Here is a 20,832-nt window from a genome sequence, read left to right on the forward strand (position 1 = left end):
ATTGTTCATGTTGTAGAATCAAAGCAGTGTACAAAGCAAAGAGCACTGGCCTCCATTATACGTGCATTTCACTTGAGATTCACTTTTCTAGACCGTGGAGAAAGCAGATGTTCCAACACTTTCCAGGTACTGGAATATTACAAGCTGGCAATCTCCACCACTGCATGTTTGATCACACCATTCCCTGCAAATGGAATGCTGTTCCATCAAGGTCAGATTGACCAGTGCAAATACCTGATTTTATCGTACGGTCAGAACCAAATTAACTTACTGAAATTCTGCCCAGCTCAGGGTCTACCTTCTCTGTGAAACCTCCTGTGAGATCCCAAGTTACAAACAACTCTATCATCTTCAGAAGACACTGTATACTATATAAATAGTAATTTACATATAAATATATGTATATGTGTCTGTATTTCTTTGTTACATTAAGTTACAGCTTCTGTGGTTTCTCTTCTTAACTAAACTGGACGCCCTTATCATCACAGAGGCCATGTACATCATTGTATCCTCCAAAAAATCCAGATAATAATATCATGGATTCAGTATATAGTTGTTTAATAGAAAACAATTAACTAACCACTGCAGAATACTAGTGTCTCGCAAGGTGTGTTCAGTGGATCATAAATCCTATGAGACAGTCCATGAAGGAAAAGATTTCAAATAAATTTGGGATCTGTTGTCCACTACATCTCCTTATCAGAGACTCATAATTCACAAGACTCGTAAAAAGCTCTGTAGCAAAGAAACTGTTGACTTAGTTTGACCCAGTATTTCTCTTACAAGAGTATCAGTTCTGGAGGTCAAGGACATTTTCCACCTCTAATACAACATCTCTACTGCCTAGTAGAGTGCCTGGCACTTAGTAGACACCTAATAAATATTTCAATAAGTTTCAACATACATTCCCCTTTTAAGCTATAGAAGAAAAACACACTATATAGTAGATTTTGATTTACTTGGGGAGAATAATAATAAAAAGAATAGATAAATGTACACAAATCATTTTGAAGTATATATATTTGACAATACTTTTTTCCACAAATCTACACAATTGCACATTTAGTGGTGATAGTAAACAAACTACATTTGCTTCTGAAAACTTGCTAAGAAGGATGGCTACTAAAAACTACAACTTGAACCCAAAACAATTGATTTAGTTCATTGGTCCCCACTCCTTAGCAGTTTTAATATAGAAGAAAATAGACGCATATATTTCTTTTCTGCCATAATACGACATCATATAAGGAATGCTATGTTATTAGCTAGAAATAAGATTTGCTTTTGTTATTTTAGTACATTTGATCCCATAAGAATAATTCTAGATTTTTTCCCCTCCTGTGACTCTCATAGCATCCGCATCTAAAACAGACTTTGGAGATTTAGATCAAATGTCATATCAATTGTCCTAGACTGCTTACTATGTGCTTTCACTATCGATTTTAATGTCAATAGAGAAAGGAGAAGGAAAAGTCAGAGGGAAATGAAACAGGTGTATGCAACACCCCTCTCTACTACCGACATTTCTCAGAATTCTGGGGGAAGTTGCATCTATAAGCGGAAAGTTTTTCACCATGGAACTCACGGTGGTTGAACTTCTCATGAAGAATTTTTTTTCACTACTGAAGAAAAATATGTTTGATTTTACCATAACTGAAAAGTTCTCCTGTTTCTACTTCTGAGGTTTGCCCTCAAGACTACTGTTTACCTAATGGAAGGGACTCCTATGCATGGAGGAAAAAGTGCACCATTTGAAGGAAAAGCTAAAGGAGTGGTATTCAGGTAGCTCCTCATTCCACCAATGAAAACGTACACATAGATTTTCCACTTTACACCTCATTTTCCACCTTATTTTCATGATTTTGAAATGAATATGTAGGGTCTGATGAGTTTGTCAATAGTCTATAATTATTAGTGTTATTAAAATAGAATACAAATGATAAGCCATATGTAAAAATGCTGTGTGAATAAACTGCTATACCCCAAATAATACAAATGAGTGAATGGCAGTAAATGCTAAGAGGGATTAACAACATAAAGGATATTAAAAAAAAAATGATCCCCATATTTCATACTTATGTGTCTTTTTCTCTCTCACTTTTTTTTTTTTATTGCGGTACGCGGGCCTCTCACTGTTGTGGCCTCTCCCGTTGCGGAGCACAGGCTCCGGACGCGCAAGCTCAGTGACCATGGCTCACGGGCCAGCCGCTCCGCGGCATGTGGGATCTTCCCGGACCGGGGCACGAACCCGCGTCCCCTGCATCGGCAGGCAGAACACTCAACCACTGCGCCACCAGGGAAGCCCTTCTCTCTCACTCTTACTCAACTCCTAAATAACTAAGAGAATATGCTCACAAATGGTAAGCATGTTTTGGATGTTCGATGTGTGTTTGTGGGAAAGAACAAAAAAAAACCTGCCTCAATTAGGTCAAATATCATACAAGAGATGAATGAGATTAGAGATGGGATTGGGATTTGTGTTAGTTACTCAATAGCTAGCCAATCACAGATATGACAGTGTAGTGCAATATGCAAATATACTTTTTAACAACTTCTCTTAAGTTATCTACTGTCTGTAAAGACAATCACACTCAACTGCTCTGCACTTAACCCCAGAGCTTCTGAGTTAGAATCTGTTAGAAATAGGTACACGTTTCATTGCTTTGGCAACATTTACATGGCTCTGCATCAGGCAATACAACTGCTAAGATCACACTCTGGGAATTCAGGAAAGGCTAGTGTCCAGTTCTGGTCGTTCTACCACCCAACTGTGATCTAGGGTAAATTCCTGATTAAAAAAAAAAAAAAGAAAGAAAAACCCTGAAGATGCTGAAACAGTATTTCCTACTTCACAGGGTCGTCATGGGGATAAAAGGTCATTAGGATAAAGTGCCTCTCACCCAGGAAACACTGATAAATGCTACTGATGCTACCATCATCATCATCATGACTGATCAAGAACATATTGCCACATGGAAATTCAACATTCCCTGGGCCATTCACAACTCTCCTTTAAAGGACTCATATTCTATGTGGGGTCTTAACACCTTCAAATAACAGAAAATACAAGTCTTTACGCCTTTTTTTCTGTAGCTAATTTTGGCATCTTTCACCTCTGTCCACTTAAGTGTTGGTTTAGCATATTCTTGTCACACAAAGAAGCTACTTCCCAAAGAGAGGAACAATGTGTCAAGTGACAAAGACATTGAGTGAAGTCTTTCACATCCTAGATTGCCCATGGTACAGCTCAGCTGGTCTCTGGGTTGGAAGGCCTGGGTCTACTTTGCTCGTCTGTTACAGGGGAAGGGACATGGTCCTTAGCATGTGCTCTGTGAAACAGAGGCAGCTGCGGGTAGAATTATAACACAAGCAGAACTGGCTTCAATTCTTCCTTCTTAGGTCTTTTTCTTCTTGTTCAGCTGTTCAAGGAACTTGCCTGCCCTCTGTCCCTGCCAGGACGATGTTACATCTGCCTGGATAAGTAGGTCACCATTGTATATCAGGAAAGGTCTTATTTGTAATCATCAGGAACCAGATACGGCTAATTTGAGCAGAAAAGGAAACTTTTGGAAGTTTATGGTTAGGTCTCAGTAACTAGACTAAACAACCGAAAGCCAAGGCTATGCTATTGCAATTACAGGATCAGGCCAAAGTGATGTTATAAGTCCTAGCTGGCCTTGCTACCAAGCAGGAACAGGAAACAGGAGGTTGACCCAGCACTGCTGGCCTTGCTTCTTTACATCATTTATTTGTCATTCAAAATCCAAGAGAGGGGTGCAGTTGGCCAACCCGAGGTCGCCCGACTGTTTTCCATCTGTAAGGGAGACTGAGCATGTGAGTAAACAGTGTATCTGACGTGTTCACCTTGTATAACGAGAGGAAGGCTCTGTTTCTCACCAAGACCCACAAAGTGGAAAATTCCCCAGAGAAAGGAATTTCAGATCAGATGCTTGGAAAGTTAAAAACAACAACAACAAACAAATGCAGATGTGGAATTAAAGACATGGAGTCATTAAGAACCTATATGTGGAGTGATTCAGACCTGAGTTCACATCTGAAGCAAGCTACTCAATCTTGCTGAGCTTCAATTTTCTTTAAAGGAAACAACGTGGAAGATGATATCCACATGTAACTTGTGGTACACATGAAGGAGGGTAGTACAGTATATGATGCCTGGCACATCCTATGCATTTGCTAAAACTACTAGTAGTACTATTATTATTGTTACTTATTATACAGTTTATTGTAGAAATTAACAGGGAGAGTATTAATAAATGTTAATACAGTGCTAAGTGTCACATTTATGATCTCAACTAATTATTTGTTGATTCAACAAACATTCCACATATCAGAAAATAACCTGTTTGTGTATATATATATATATATTTTTTACAGAAGAAAAGAAACCCTGAGGCTTAGAAAGTGTAAACAATGTACCAAAAGTCACTCATTTAAGAGGTAATGGAATATTATTCAGCCTTAAAAAAATGAAGGAGATCCTTTCATTTGTGACATTATAGATGAAACAGGAGTGCATTATGCTGATGAAATAAGCCAGACAGGATAAATACAAATTCTATCGTTTATATATGGAATCTAAAAAGAAAAAAAGCCACACTCATAGAAACAGAGTAGAAAACTGGTTGCCAGGAGTTGGGGTGTGGGTGGGGAAAAGAGGGGAAGACTGGTAAAAGGGTACAAACTTTCAGCTGCAGGATGAATAAGGTCTGAGGATCTACTGTATAACACAGTTACTACAGTCAATAATACTGTATTGTATAACTAACATTTTCTGAGAGAATAGAACTTAAGTGTTCTCACCAAAAAAAGAAAAAAAGGAAAAAGGTGTCATGAGCTGTTAGATGTATTAATTAACGTGATGGGAAGGATCCTTTTACAACGCATATGTATATTAAATCATCATGATACACTCTTTGACTATCTTACAATTTTGTCAATTATACCTCAATAAAACAGAAAAAAAAGAGGTAATAAACAAGAGACTCCAATCCAGGATTATCCAGCTCAAAAAACTACACTCTTAACCATTACAATATAGTATCCATCCATATGTTGTAACTGTAAAATGCTTAACACAAAGGAAACATTAAATAAATGGTATTTATTCTAACTCTAATGCTTACTACATATTAGTTATGTGGTATGCTTTACTTCTAACTACAAGGGTATAAGGTGCAAATTCTTGCTACAGAACATAAAAGCCCCTGTGGTACCCTGTAGGATCTCTCATCTCTCAACCCAGAGTCTCCTCAAGTTGGAGGTCTTTACCCCCTTTATAATGTGGGAATAATGCCTTTCCCACATTTGCACTGGGCATGAAAATCCATACTTCCAGGTGTATACTGAACCTCCACTTAGCTCCTCGTCACCTTGGAATCACCAGACCAAAGATCATTTATTCCATTTATATAAATGATGTAGGGATAGAAGTACAGAATATACAGAGAGTGTTGGAGGAATCCAAACAACAAGTCCTCCACTCTCAAAACAAATTTTAGAGTTCCAAAAGTAAAGAGCAATGTTTGGAAATAAAACTAAAAATGAAACTAACATCTACAATTAGCCAAGTATTTATTATGGGCCAGGCTACTTACTAGGCACTTGATAAACATTACAGCTCATCTTCCTGCAGTCCTTCAAAGCATATAATAATGTTTCTATTTCATAGAGAAGAAAATTGTATCTAAGCAGGTTAGTGATTAGCCCAAGACCACAGGGCTAGGCTGTAAGAAAAGAAGGCCAAAATGGTGATGGATGTTATAACTAGAAGATTATGGCTAATCAAATAAAAATATTCAAAACGGTCCTAATGTATTATTAGGATTTCTTTAGAATAACTTGGGTGCCTTAGTGAATACAGTAGTGGTAGGCACTACAGTCTCTTTAATTTGCTAATCATACAAATCTACTTTAATATTCTTGGTGACAAGGAGCTAACTACTGATAAGACAGCTTCTTCAGTTTTGGGGCTACTCCAGGGTGAAATGCCGGAACGTCTTACTGCCTGCAATTTTACCTAGTTCTACCAGGGGGAATAAAGCAGAACAAGTAGCCACTGTTCTTGACAAATGGATACAGTTTCAGTTTTTCAAACTATGAGTGTCAGATTCATTCATTGTATCAGATAGATCTGTCAAATGGCTTTGCCCATTGACTAATGGATGGCACACTGCAGACACACGTTGGGTCAAAGGACTCAATGTCACCTCATTGATACTGTCATCAATATAATTTGTATTGGCATTTTGTCTCACCCTGACTTTAAGGACTATGTGGGGAGATCCAAGTCTCCAGACCATGGACTGATCACCTCTGCTTGACACAGTATTCTCTGCTCATTTCCAGAGGGGACCAAGGATGAGCTCTTGTACTTCTGAGTCTATTCACCCTACCTGGCAACACATACTAGTTGGGCTGATTGGATCAAGCAGGAGCCCCAGAGTTTAAATTTCCAGCTGCATTGGAGGAAACAGAGGCTATGCCCCAATCCCATAACCCCTCACTTCTTACTGCTAGCCTATCCTAGGCTGTTCTTGCTGATAGGAGTACTTCATGCTAAAAATTAATTTTGCTTACCTGATGGCAGTCACACAACCTCAAATGCCATTTTTATAAATAAGGCAACCATCAATGGAGTGTGATTTAGGGTTTTTTCTTCTGTAGACCCTGCCTACCCTATAAAATCTCCCATTACTGCATCATGGAGACTATAATCCCTTTCCGAGGGAACAGATTCTTTCCAACCATAAGATGAAATAAGAACCTACATTTCCATACTGCCCAAAAGGAAATACATTGATTACAAAATGCAGGAGAATGACTGATTTTCCACATTTGTTGTGTTCATTAAAGGGTTTTTGAATAGACTTGACAGTATTAAAGAAGTTCAACACACACAAAATAAAAATTAATAAATGAAGAGAAAAAAATTGCATTTACAACAAACAACAAAATAAACACATTGATATATAAAAGGTTGTTATACATCAATGAAAAATGGATGCCATAAAGTCACAAACTAAAAAGTATTAACAGCCAATAAAGATATGAAAATATGTTCAACCTTGCTATTATTAATCAAAGAAATACAAATAAAATAATTCAGGTGTCATATTTTACTGACTAGAATGACAAAGTTTTAAAAAACTTGATAATACTGGTATTGCTATTGATAATACTGGTATTGATATTGATAATACTGGTACTGATGAGTGTGTGTAAGAAATCACATTGGATGTTAAACTCTTGGTAGAAATAAAAAGCACGGTAACCTTTCTGGAAGACAATATGTCAGTATGTACCAGAACTGACAACCAGCCATTCAAGTTCTAGAAGTCCATTCTAAGGAAATAAACAAATGCTCAAAGACATATGAACAAGGATGCTTGTCTCATTGTTTAGCAAAGCAAAACAGGAATAATCTAAATGTTGAACAGTAGGGACTGGTTAAATAAATAATAGAATGCTGTTCAACCATTAAAAATGCTGCTGCAGATTTTTATTAGGTGATGAGTAGTCATACTTATATTACTAAATAAAAATGTTATAGAACTGTTTTGTAGTTTGATATAATAATTAAAGGTATTTTATACTTGCACTGTATTTATATGCACCCCGTCACAAAAAAGTTTCAAAAGATACCCTCAAAAATGTTACAGAGATGATTTATCAGAAATGGGATTTTGAGTTATTTTTCTTTTTTTCTTTAAATCCTTTCAATTTTGGAGTTTCTGCAATGAGCCTGTATTATTTTTACAATTAAAAATATTTAAATTTACAACAAAAGGATCTAAATTCCTCCAGTTTTCCATTTATTTTCCATCCTGGCTCAGGGTACTTGTGTAAGAAAAAAAAAATCAGCTTATTTTCTCTTTTGTATCAATCTAAATTTACTTTTCGTAAGTTAACTATTTTAGTCTGGCAAAAGTTTCACACAGGAAAATTGTTAAGGTCTGAGTATTCTATTACCTTTAAAAGCACTGGAAACTTTGAAATTATTTCTTTCAGAATTTTCATATAATACTGACAGGCGGCAGGGGGGGAGGTAGCAAAATGAAGGGAAATAGATAGTAGTAGTCAACTTCAATTAAGAAAAAGCAACAAGAGGCAGTTTGTACTCTTTTGATACGGCAGAAGCCCCATGTGTCAACTCATGCTAAAGAATGTATATATACACACACATATATATGTTTGTGTGTATTATATGTATATGTGACACACACACATCCAGTCTTAGGCTAATCACTCATTGTGGCAGAAACAACGAGCTGTTGACTACACTTTAATTAGCTCCTCCAGCCTGTAGAGGCATCACTAGGACCAAGATAGGAACAACATTCTCCATCTCCGCTTGCATCTGGGTATGGTTCTATCCCAAAGAATGTGACCAGAGGTGACCTGAAGAGTTTATGTCTGAAGCATAACGAGTTGATAATTGTAGCTTGCAGCTTCCTCTCTCCTTTCCTTTTTAGGACAAACGTAGAGCCACTTGATGAAGGTGGTGGGTCCCTGAATAACTGAGCAGAAAACTGACCCACAGACCACCAAAGTCCATACTACACTCCTGAGTGAGTGAGAAATGAACTGTCCATGTGTTGCTCCACTGAGGTTTAAGGTTTATTATTTAGTGTTTAACTAACGCATTTTTTCTTTAAACCTCAGTTGCCTTCTCTGTAAAATAAAGTCTTTGAAAAGGATCCACTGTAAGTTTTTTCCCTTGCTTATGTTTTTACCTTAGTTTTTAATTCTCAGAAACATTGCGTGCATTTTACCTTTTAAGTTAGTAAGTCTACTTTTTTTCCCACAAAGACGGGTTCTTCAAGTTATGGAGAAGTCATAGCAGACTGTTGCTTCAGTTTAAGATACGCATTCACATATGAGATAAGAAGGGTGAGGACCCAGAGAAACGCCTTTGACAGAGGGGAGTGAGAGCATACTGAAGAATGTTTAGTAATAAAGAATTCAGATGGGAGAAACGGATGGGTTACATCTAACAGATTTGCTCAAAGGAATTCTGGAAAGGCAAACATGTGAAAATGTATAGCAAAGACATGAAATGCCTTTTGGTCCCTAAATGGATTTCATTTCAAAGACGTGCATATTGCAAATACATGTACCATAACACTTCTCTGTCCACTTCTAGAATTTTCTAAAGCCTGACAGAACATCTGCAGAGAGAGGATGTCATTCCAAGATAATCGACTGCAAGTGACTAAATTAAGATAAAAATGTCCTTAACCTTGAGCAGTTTTTAAAGAGATTTTAGAAGAAAGGAGCACTCCAGGGGGTTGTATAACTATATAATTGTACCCTTTCTAAAAGGCTATTTACAGATACATAATGTTTCCCCTCCATTCTTTAAAGTAAAATATAGGATAAAAAAAATAGTTTGGGGATAATATTTGTTTGGGACAGCAGGCACTGCTAATCAGTACGACTCTCTCCTTATTCCTTACTATCAGAGCCCTGGTTTAGAAGACCCCATTATCCTTAAGGCTAAGGCGGCCAGTTTAAAATCCGAGCTGATGAGATCTAAGTGCAAGTCTGCTGACCATCTGTGGTAAAAAATTTGCTCTCTGAGTTAGACACTGCCTTTTTTTTCTTACTTAATTTCTTTTTTTTTTTCCTTTTCTTTCTTCCTGCCCAAATTGTTGGAACACTATTGGAGATTCTGGGGTCATTTTGAAGCTATGTGGACGTGCTAGAGATGTGGAAGCTGGAAGAGCGAAGCAACCCAGTCCCCTGGTGATGCCCTTTAGCAGCTGGACTAACGCTAGAGGGACTATCTCCAAACTTCCTGCTACCCGTGGAAAGTAAGGTAAATCACTCATTCACTTTCTGTTACCTACTAACTGATCCAGAACTCTAACCTCAGGGTTCTAGAACCCTTCTCAGTATCCCATAGTCATACTCATGTTCCGGACTCCTGATCATCAGACTTGCTTACAGCAGATGTATGGGGAGGGCGGGCTCTTCTGGAAGCCCTCATACTTCCTCCCCTACCCCCACCACACACAAGTAATGATCTTTATGTCCACTCATCCTTCTATCTACACTCAGAGGCCAGGGCCCCCAGGAAGGCTTCACTGACAACCCTTTACTCCTCTCTACATGCAGAAAGGGTAGAGGTGTGGGCTCTGGAATCAGACTTCCTAGACTTGAATTCTTAATGTTACTTACCAGTTTAGGACGTGGGCAAAGTAGTTGCCTTCTCTGGACACCCCTGTAAAAGAGGAACACTAAGTAGCACCTACGTACCTTACTGAAAGGATTAAATGAGCAAATGCAGGTAAAGTTCTTATAATTTTTTCTTGGGTCAATCAATTCTAGCTGCTATTGTTACCTTTGGCTAATTTAGGGCAGAGTCCCTTTGCCCTCCTTTGGTTCTCTGGGCCCGTCTCATTCACAACACACACAACCGCATACTGCAGAGTTTTGAAAGGTGGTTCTCAAAATGTGGTCCCTGGGCCAGCAATATCAGCCACACCTGGGAACTGGTTAGAACTCTGGCACTGGAGCCCAGCAATCTGTGTTTTAACAATATTCTCAGGCAAATCTGATGCACACTAAAGGTTGACGACAACTGAGAACATCTGTCTCAGACTCTCCTGGAGGCATTCACCAAACATAGAGTTACAGGACCTTACACCTGACCAGCTGGAGAAGGGGTCTAGTAATTGCCCTGGTTATCATGCTTGTCATGATTTTTCAGCACATAAATGTTTGAGAATCACTGCCATTTTGAATGTGTGTTTCACTTGTCTGTGTTTCCAGTGGACTTTACTTCCTTGCAAGGAAGGTTTGTGAAGATTTGTTGCTGTTGTTTGCATTATTAGTTTTATTATGCTAATTCTAGAATCTCTGGTGCATAGTGCAATCTCAGGCAGGAAGTAGTGGCTCATTAAAACAGGTATTCCAGAAGTCTTAGTAGAACTTCAAGATTAATTCCTTCAGGAAGAGGTAAAATTGTCATTAGATGCAGATGATATGATACTATACAGAGAAAACCCTAAAGACTCTACATGAAAACTACTACAACTGATAAACGAATTCAGCAAGGTAGCAGAATACAAGATTAACATACAGAAATTGGTTGCATTTCTTTATACCAACAATGAAATATCGGAAAGGGAATGTAAAAAAACAATGCCTTTTAAAATCACAACCCTCAAAATAAAATACTTAGGAATAAACCACACCAAGAAGGCAAAAGACTTATACACGGAGAACTGTAAGACATTAATAAAGGAAAGTGAAGATGATTCAAAGAAATGGAAAGACATCTCATGTTCTTGGATTGGAGGAATTAACATTGTTAAAATGCTCATACTACCCAAAGCAATCTACAGATTTAATGCGATCCCTATCAAATTATCCATGACATTTTTCACGCAATTAGAACAAAATCCTAAAATTCATACAGAACCATAAAAGACCCAGAATTGCCAAAGCAATCCTGAAGAAAAAGAACAACGTTGGCAGCATAGCCACCCCAGACTCAGACAGTACTCCAAAGTCACAGTAATCAAAACAGCGTGGTATTGGCACAAAAACAGACATATGGATCAATGGAACAGAATACAGAGCCCAGAAATAAACCCACACACCTCAGTTAATCTTTGACAATTAATCTTTGACAAAGGAGGCAAGAATATATAATGGGAAAGAGACAGTCTCTTCCGCAAGTGGTGTTGGTAAAGTTGGACAGCCTTATATAAACCAGTGAAGTTAGAACACATCCTTTCACCATACACGAAAATAAACTCAAAATGTCTTAAAGACTTAAACATAAGACATGACACCATAAAACTTCTAGAAGAGAACACAGGCAAAATATTCTCTGACATAAATCATACCAATGTTTTCTTAGGTCAGTCTCCCAAGACAATAGAAATAAAAATGAAAATAAACAAAGGGGACCGAATCAAACTTACACGCTTTTGCACAGCAAAGGAAACCATAAACAAAATGAAAAGACAACCTACAGAATGGGAGAAAATATTTGCAAATGATGCGACCAGCAAGGGCTTAATTTCCAAAATATACAAACAGCTCATACAACTTGATGACAATAAAAGCAAACAACCCAATCAAAAAAATAGGCAGAAGACTTAAAGAGACATTTCTCCAAAGAAGAAATACAGATGGCCAATAGGCACATGAAAAGATGCTCAACACTGCCAATTATTAAAGAAATGCAAATCAAAACTACCATGAGGTACCACCTCACACAAGTCAGAATGGCCATCATTAAAAAGTCTACAAATAACATATGCTGGAGAGGGTGTGGAGAAAAGGGAACCCTCCTACAACACTGTTGGTGGGAATGTAAGTTGGTGCAGCCACTGTGGAAAACAGTATGGAGGTTCCTCAGAAAACTAAAAATAGACCTACTATATGATCCAGCAATCCCACTCCTGGGCGTATATCCAGACCAAACTATAATTCAAAAAGACACATTCACCCTGATCTTCACAGCAGCAATATTCACAATAGCCAAGACATGGAAACAACCTAAATGTCCATCAACAGATGAATGGATAAAGACGATGTGGTACATATATACAATGAAATACTACTCAGCCATTAAAAAAAAGAATGAAATAATGCCATTTGCAGCAGCAACATGGATGCAACTAGAGATTATCATACTAAGCAAAGTAAGTCAGAAAGAGAAAGACAGATACCATGATACCTCTTATATGTGGGATCTAAAATATGACACAAATGAACCTATCTATGAAACAGAAACAGAATCAGAGACATAGAGAATAGACTGGTGGCTGCCAAGGGGGAAGCAGGTGGGAAAGGGATGAACTGGGAGTTTGGGATTAGCAGATGCAAACTGGTATATATAGATTGGCTAAATAACAAGGTCCTACTATATAGCACAGGGAACTATATTCAATATCCTGTGATAAACCATAATGGAAAAGAATATGAAAAAGAATGTATATACATATGTATAACAGAGTCACTTTGCTGTACAGCAGTAATTAACACAACGCTGTAAACCAAGTATACTTCAATAAAAAATAAGTTAATTAAATTTTTAAAAAGATTAATTCCTTCAGAAGAACAAGTACTACACATTCACAGAAAAAGCACCCTTTGAAAGTTTAAATTTTTGAATTTCTTTGCCACTTCCTTAGTTTTGATCATCTTGGACAATATTTTTTTTTTTTTTTTTTTTTGCGGTACGCGGGCCTCTCACCGTCGTGGCCTCTCCCGTTGCGGAGCCGCGCAGGCTCAGCGGCCATGGCTCACGGGCCCAGCCGCTCCGCGGCATGTGGGATCTTCCCGGACCGGGGCACGAACCCGTGTCCCCTGCATCGGCAGGTGGACTCTCAACCACTGCGCCACCAGGGAAGCCCGACAATATATTTTTAATATTGACTTTTAAAAAGAATTGTGTTTCAGTGTTTGCTATCCTTAGAGAGACAGAAACAGATAAGTACAACTAAAAACTTATTTTTCAAAAGTCTCAAAAGTATAAGGGAAATGAAAGTAATTATATCTTCAAATGATTTTGGGGTATGATTCTAATTTCATACTTCTGATGCGATTCAAGATTAAAACTGTATTAAGACAGTTGAGACATGCCGCATTGGTATTAAATGAATTTAATTTTGTGTAAAGTGGCAGAAATATTTTCTTCAGCAAACATACCTGCAGATATAAAATCACAACCATAAATCTACAAAAAAGCAAGCTATTGAATGAAATCTGATTGGTTATTTCCCTGCAGTATGGATCTGCTAATAATTTAATTTACTACTTGCTAACAGAAGCCAAAATTTAAATATACATATGTGTGTGTGTATATATCTATCTCTTCAATTTTAAATCATTCATATATATGAACAAGTATACATACACATATATAACAATTGTTCATATATATAAACAATTTAAATTAAAGAAAGTACATCTGGTGGCCTATTTTTTCCCCCCGATTTCTAAAGAACACCATATTCTATTCTCGGCAGTGGAATGTCAATCCACCTTAAGGGTTGTCCAATGAGCATATCTGAGAAACCACTGGTTTAGCCAATGATGTACTTATTGAGGGAGGCCCTAGTGCCACTGTCAAGAGCTTATCCACAGGAGAGATAAGAAGGTACTTCTTTGGTTTGTGAAAAGAAGTAGTGAGGAATGGCAGGTAGCTGCAGGCTGATGACACGTGATGTCCATATATATGTAGAACCAACACCCATTTTCCATACCCAAATCCAAAGCCTTTATATCATTAATCCCAGGCAAAAATGGTAAGATTCATATGTGTTACTATCCCACGGCTTCAAGATGCCTCTAAACTCAAATGAGTATGTCTTAGTTTTATCAGTGGAGGACAAACCAGGCTTCTATCACCAAGCCCCATTCCATAACAGGCAAACCAGTCCAAGACTTCTCTGAGTGCTGCAGGAGAGTCTATGGAAGGGGCGCTCACTCCACTGTGATGCCTAAAATGCCTTTGCACAGAGCAAACATTCAATACATGCTGAGTGAATGAATGAGTGAACTGGCTCATTTCAGGGAAATTCCATTCAACAGGCTGGCATTCCTTCCTACCCATCTTAACTGTTAAGCTTGCCATCAGACAAAAATTTAATTATAAAACATTAGAGCTGAGGAAATTTTAGAAACTGTCTACTCTCCAGAGGTATACAACTTTAATTCAGTGGTAAAAATCACTAGGAGTGATTTAGGAGTCTATCAGACCTCAGTCCAAATTCCACATCTACCATATTTTGGTGAGCAAATAACTACTTCTGAGGCTCTGTTCCATGTATGCATTATGGGATATCATAATAATACATACATTAATTGTATGACTATCAGGGGATGAAATGACACAACCCATTTGCCATGGTCGGCTAAGTAATTTGCACCAAGTAAGCACTCAAGACATTAGCCAATATTAATAGCGGAGAGATGAAAACAAAACTCTGGGACTGATGCCTACCCTAGTGGCCTCAGTGGTCATAATGACTGTCTTCCATTCAGCCTGCTCTCTTCTCACTAAGACTAAGGAAGAGAAGATGAACAAATTAGGAATAACAATTTGAAAATGGTTTTATACTCCCTGAATGAATAGAATTATAATAAAATGATTCATGAGTTCTGCAGAAATATGATGAGACTTTAGATCTTTCTGTTAGTTCTCTACAAAACCAATTGATGGCCCTAAGATGTACCTTCCCACCCAGCCCCATCCTTACCACGATCAAACATCATTGTAAATGGAAAAGTCAACAACACATATCAACAAGCTAAGTTACAAGCCAGTGAAGTCTCAGAGCTTTGATAGAGAAAATTCAGATTTATCATTATATGTAAAAATAAGATGATATGAAGAACTCAATCTAAAAAATATTACCTGGAGATCTATAATCTCTACAATAGTGCTATAAAAAGTAAAGAGCTAGAAATCTATTTAGATGGTTTTCCTTATAAGAAAGCACTTTCTGTATAACTTTTAATGTACTGTTGATGAGAACAATTCAACAAAATTCAAGTAAATACCTGCAGATGTCCTACAAGAAGAAAAGAACAGAGTTAGATGCGACAGGGGATAACTGGACTTCAGGATGAGTAAGACCCTATACTTGACCTCAATAAAGTAACATGAAATACAGTGGATGAGTCATGTACAGAATGTCAGAATTCTAAAAGGCCAAGCTAAGTACCAAAAGGAACACGTGGGGACTCTTAAGAAGGAAATAAAATATTGGTTAGTTGATTACGACAAGGCAGAAGGAAGTAGGTTCCCTTTGGCTGCTCTTTGAAGAGATCACTTCCTTTCCCACCTAGTCCTGAGGCTAGGGTGGCATGGGCAATAGAGGAATGTGGGGACTGAGAATCATTTCTACTCTCACCAGAGTGGCTGGAAGCAGATTTTCTTACCAGGATGTACTAGTATGCTAATATTTAAGGGTTCTTGAGGTCAGAGAGAAGGGTTTGAATACTCCGGCTCCATCTCTTGCTGTGGGTCAAGTTTCTTACCTTTCCAACACCTCGGCGTCTTTATCGGAAAATTGGGGATGATGATAATGTCTCCCACCTGAGTGTGAGAACTATATGATACAGTGCATACGCAGGGCTAAATTTGGTGCCTGGCAAACAGAAAGTGCTCAGTACGGCAGGCGAGTGTAGTGACAATAAAGGCAAAGATGACGGGGGTAGTGCCGGTGTTGCTTCTGCCCCCAGAACAGGCTCTGACTGGGAGAGAGTTAAAGCACCTTTGGGTTCATGGGGGTTTATATATAAGCAACGGTTGATCAATGTGAGCTGGTTGTCCAAATGATTATGTGCAATCTAAGAAAAATATGGGCCTCGGATCTGCTCAGCTACTTAATAATATTAGCAGCGGTAGTAGTCAAAGAAGCTAAATTTTATTACGTGTTTATATGCCAAACAATGTGCTGAACGTTTTAAAAGGATTTACTCACTTATTACAACGAGGCTATACGCTAGGTCCTGATAATGTTATTTGTCTCTTTCAGATGTTGACTGAGCCTCAGACGGGTTACAAAAGCACCTAAGATCCCGTACATGACGGAAATGAGTTCAAATCCAGCCTGTCTGACTTGTTCTTAATCACTAAGGTATGAAATTAAGCATGTTGCCCTTTGCCTGATTCTCCTTCTGAGGCCTGAATATTTCACTTAGCTCTCTGAGTGCAGAAGAGAGAAAATTCTCTCTCCTTGACCCAACTTGGCATCAATATCCAACTCCCCTTCTCAAAATGGGTTGCTTCAACGAGCAGCAATGAATGCCAGGTCGTGGACCAGTCACCTTGATGACTAAGAGTCAGACACTAGGGAAAGAAAATGCTCTGTGACAAACCTACCCTTGTACAGAAACAAGACAGAATGGGGGGACAGGGCAGAAGATAATGGAATAAGGCATAGGAAAATTAGCACCTGGCATCGTGACAGTAATAATAATAATAGTATTAGTAGCAGTAGTAGTAGTAATAATAGACTTTACTATGCTCTAGGCATTGTATTAAGTGCTTGGTGTAAGTGACTTCATTTTAACATTGAAAACAAGTCTATGAGGATGAAATATTATTAACATCATTTTATAGGCAAGAGTATTGAGGTTCAGGTAATCAGGTAAATTGCCCAAGCTCATATGGTTAGCAAGTGGAAAGCAGAGATTTGAACCAGCACCTACACTCCTAACCATTATGCTATAACCATTATGCTGAAGACATAAGAATTCCAATGGTCTTTCCCCGTAACCCACTCCTGCACTCCAGACTTAAATAGTCCAAGATCAAGAGAGAGCAAGCTTGGAGTTGCCACTCTTCAGTGAGTGTCAATCATTTCAAAACAGTGTGTTTGCTAACAAGATGCAGTTCCTGTGATAATCTTCTCAACCAGCTATCAAGAAACAGGAAGCAAAGATTCAAGTAACAGGATGTTCCTACTTACGAGGAAGGTGGGACAGCATAGTGGACACTGGGCTTAACTGGTCTGGAAAACGTGGTCCCAGTAGGCATACACGCTGGTACATTTTCCCCACCTACCAAATACAAAAGAAGTATTTCATTTCCATGTTGCTCTTCAAAGTTCCACCTCATTCGTGCCTGTCATTCATCCTCTGGCCTCTTCCTGTCTCCATTTCTGTACAGAAAGGTGCTGAGTCTCTGCTCTCGGATACGAAAAGGGTGTGTTAGGAGAGGGAGCCATGGTACCTCGATGTCTTTTTCTTTCATCTTAATTCTATTATGCCAACTCCACTGAACTTAATTAGAGTGAATACAGAATTACACAATTACCCTCTGTTCTATTCTTCAGATGTTATATTTTGATAAAATTTACGACATGCTGCTCTCCCCTTGAACACCAGATGAACACTAGAAATGGATGTGTGTTGACATAAAATCTGTTTTAATTACAATTAAAGTATAGCTTACATAATGATAGTGTTAACATAAAATTATAGATGTGTAGAGACAACGTGGTCATGCAGTTTTTAGTATAAGTACATGCTTAGACCAATATCTGTTAGCGGAATGAAGATGCAAGAGAATTTTGGTTAAGCCACAAAGGCTGTTTAAGGACTTGCAGATAGCTAAGGGGAACTCAAAGACCAGTAAGATAATATTTCCCCTGCCATGTTTGCAATTGCAAAGTGAAGGGAAGATGTGAAAGCAAGTACCCCTATGGAAATTACAAGACAAGTACATTTTTTTCCTTGAGTACCTGGGTAAATGCTTAAATTCTAATGTATATCAGTGATGCAAATTTTCAACTGAGTTTGATAAATCATAAAATAATAATTATACATATATGTATATAAAACTGCATGGAACTAGGCAGTTCAGAATTACTTCTAATTAAAGAGGTACCCTATGACAACTAACTTAAACCTTACAAAATATGGTTCCAAGTACCCTATCAGAGTGAAAAGCCGGAGACTGAAAGGTTTATTGTAAATGTTTGTAGTCATGGTGTCTTAACTAAAACTACTATGTCACAAATACTATTAAAATAATTGTGACATTTTATTCACTTTTACTGCAAACAACAAAAGAAACTATAGGTATTTTTTCATTTCAGGTAATTATTTTAGCTAACAGTTATTAAATGTTTTGAGAAGACAGAGTGCTAATTGCATTACTTCATTTTATCTTTAAAATAGCGCTTCCATGTAATTATTCTTAATATCTCCATTGTATTAAAGTGTATCTCTAGTTTAGCCCTTTCTTCAGAACTGCAGACTTGTGTATCCAACTGTGTACTCAGCATCTCTACTTGGATGTCACGAAAACATCTCAAATCTTATACCTCCAAAACTGGTCTTTAATCCCCCAAACATGCTCTACCCCAAACTTTTTCCATCTTAGGTGACAGTAACCACACCTTTCCAGTTCCCCAGGCCCTAAATCTCGAATTCACCCTTGACCCCCTCTTCCTTTCCATTCTTGCATTCAATCTACCACGAAATGCTGTCACAACCTTTCCAATGTGCCACTTCTGAGAATTACCAGCCGCTAGCAGCCTGGTGCAGGCCAACAACATAGACCTCGAGGATCCTGTAGTCACCTCCCGAGATTCTCCCTGACTCCACTCTCTCCCCACATCCTCAAGACCACAGATACAGCTATGCTTTTCAAAAAAGAGACAGTTCATGCCACACCTCGGCTAAAATCCTGCCCCTGGCTGCCTACATTTAGAGTAAAAGACACAATGCATGTGATGGCCTCCCAGGACTTACCCAATCCATCCCATCACATATCCGACCTCCAGCCCTCCTGCTGTCTCTTCCTCCCCACTGACTAAGTCAGTCAGGGTGGCCTCCTTGATATTCCTCCAAGCTGCCGGGCATATTTCTGCCTTAGAGTGTTGGGACTGGTTATTCTTGCTCCCAGGGAGTGGTCTCCCCCTCATACATTCTGACAACTCCCTCACTTCAAGTCTTTGCTCAAATGTCAACTTATAAAATCCACCCTGACTACCCTATTTAAAATCAGAACCTACCTGTACACTCCTCCAGCACTCCCAACCCAAGCCTCTTCAGTGAGCTTCACATCCTTTTCCTTCTCCCGTAGCGTCCATCAACCTGTGACAAAGCATAGAGTTTATTTATAACATCCGTTTCCACACGAGAGTGTAAGGAGGGAGAAAGCATGCAAGAAGGAGCACGCAGGCAAAGGCTCTTGTCTGATTTATTCATTGATACGTCCAACCATAGAGAACAGGAAGATGCTTGATAAATAGTCCTGAAAAAGATACAGAAGAGGAAACTAGTAGTAAAGCTCAGAAAGTTTAAGTAACTTCCTCAAGGTTCTAGAGCTAGAAGAGGGTCACAGTAGAATTCACACTTGGGGATGTCTAACTTCAAATCTCTTAGCCTCTCTGCTATCTTTTTTTTTTTTTTTTCTTCTTTGCGGTACGCGGGCTTCTCACTGTTGCAGCCTCTCCCGTTGCGGAGCACAGGCTCCGGACGCGCAGGCTCAGCAGCCATGGCTCACAGGCCCAGCCGCTCCGCAGCATGTGGGATCTTCCCGGATCGGGTCACGAACTCTCAACCACTGCGCCACCAGGGAAGCCCCTCTCTGCTATCTTAAGTCCATGCAATTCAGGATCTGTTTTAATCAGTGCCATGGAAATTCTCACTCCACTGAATAGGATCACTAAAGTGTTCTCTGTCTAGATTTATATATATATTTTCCATTTAAACAAAGGAAACAGAAGAGGGGAATTCATCATGGGTTATTCCGGTAGTTTTACAGCAATGTTAGCAATAATGACATTTAAGTAATAGTGATATTTAGTGATAGCATAATAATAATAAAATAATAGCTCTTAAATGTATTGAAGACGAATCGCATGATAACTCGGTGCTAAAATATTTCCATGTATATTTTCTGCAAAATCCTTATGAATATTCTATCAGATGAGCTTGATGTGTAACTCCACCAGGCATACTTCTCTTATTCCGCTTTCAAAGATAAGGAAATTGATGAGAAGTGTGGTAACCGTTTGATCAAGATGAGACTGGTAATAAGTTGTGAGTATAAATTTAAATTCAGGTCTAACTCCAGAATTTGATTCTCAATCCATACATGAAAATTCTGATAATTCCTTTGATAAGAGTATGTTTTCTCCTGGAAAACATCCCCCATTATGTCTGCCTGTGCTCATACCTTCAGAACACAGTCAAGTTTAAAACATGATAAAAATGTTTAAATAGTGTTCTTTAATAAATGGAAATATCTTCATCTCAACAATAACACAAAAAGGCAGGCTGAGCCCTTTGAAGTGGCTCTCTTCCATCCAGAACAAGAGAAGGAAT

At 38.4% G+C, this 20,832-nt stretch overlaps 1 protein-coding gene across 2 annotated transcripts in view; it reads right to left on the bottom strand.

The window, feature by feature from the left end:
• Positions 1-20,832, bottom strand: part of LOC309960010 (UDP-N-acetylglucosamine--peptide N-acetylglucosaminyltransferase 110 kDa subunit-like) — a 240,645-nt gene that overhangs the window by 211,405 nt on the left and 8,408 nt on the right. Inside the window, exons 1-2 of one of the 2 annotated variants that reach the window (XR_014326110.1) lie at positions 19,515-19,631; positions 17,463-17,553 (exon numbers count right to left, since the gene is read on the bottom strand). The gene's annotated coding sequence lies outside the window, so the exon portion shown is untranslated. Of the gene's footprint in view, positions 1-17,462; positions 17,683-19,514; positions 19,632-20,832 lie in introns of those variants that run through there. The other variant, XM_082836555.1, reaches the window with a different exon arrangement.

This window comes from Leucopleurus acutus, assembly GCF_964270905.1.
Source record: "Leucopleurus acutus genome assembly, chromosome: 3".
In the NCBI taxonomy this organism is placed as follows: Eukaryota; Metazoa; Chordata; class Mammalia; order Artiodactyla; family Delphinidae; genus Leucopleurus; species Leucopleurus acutus.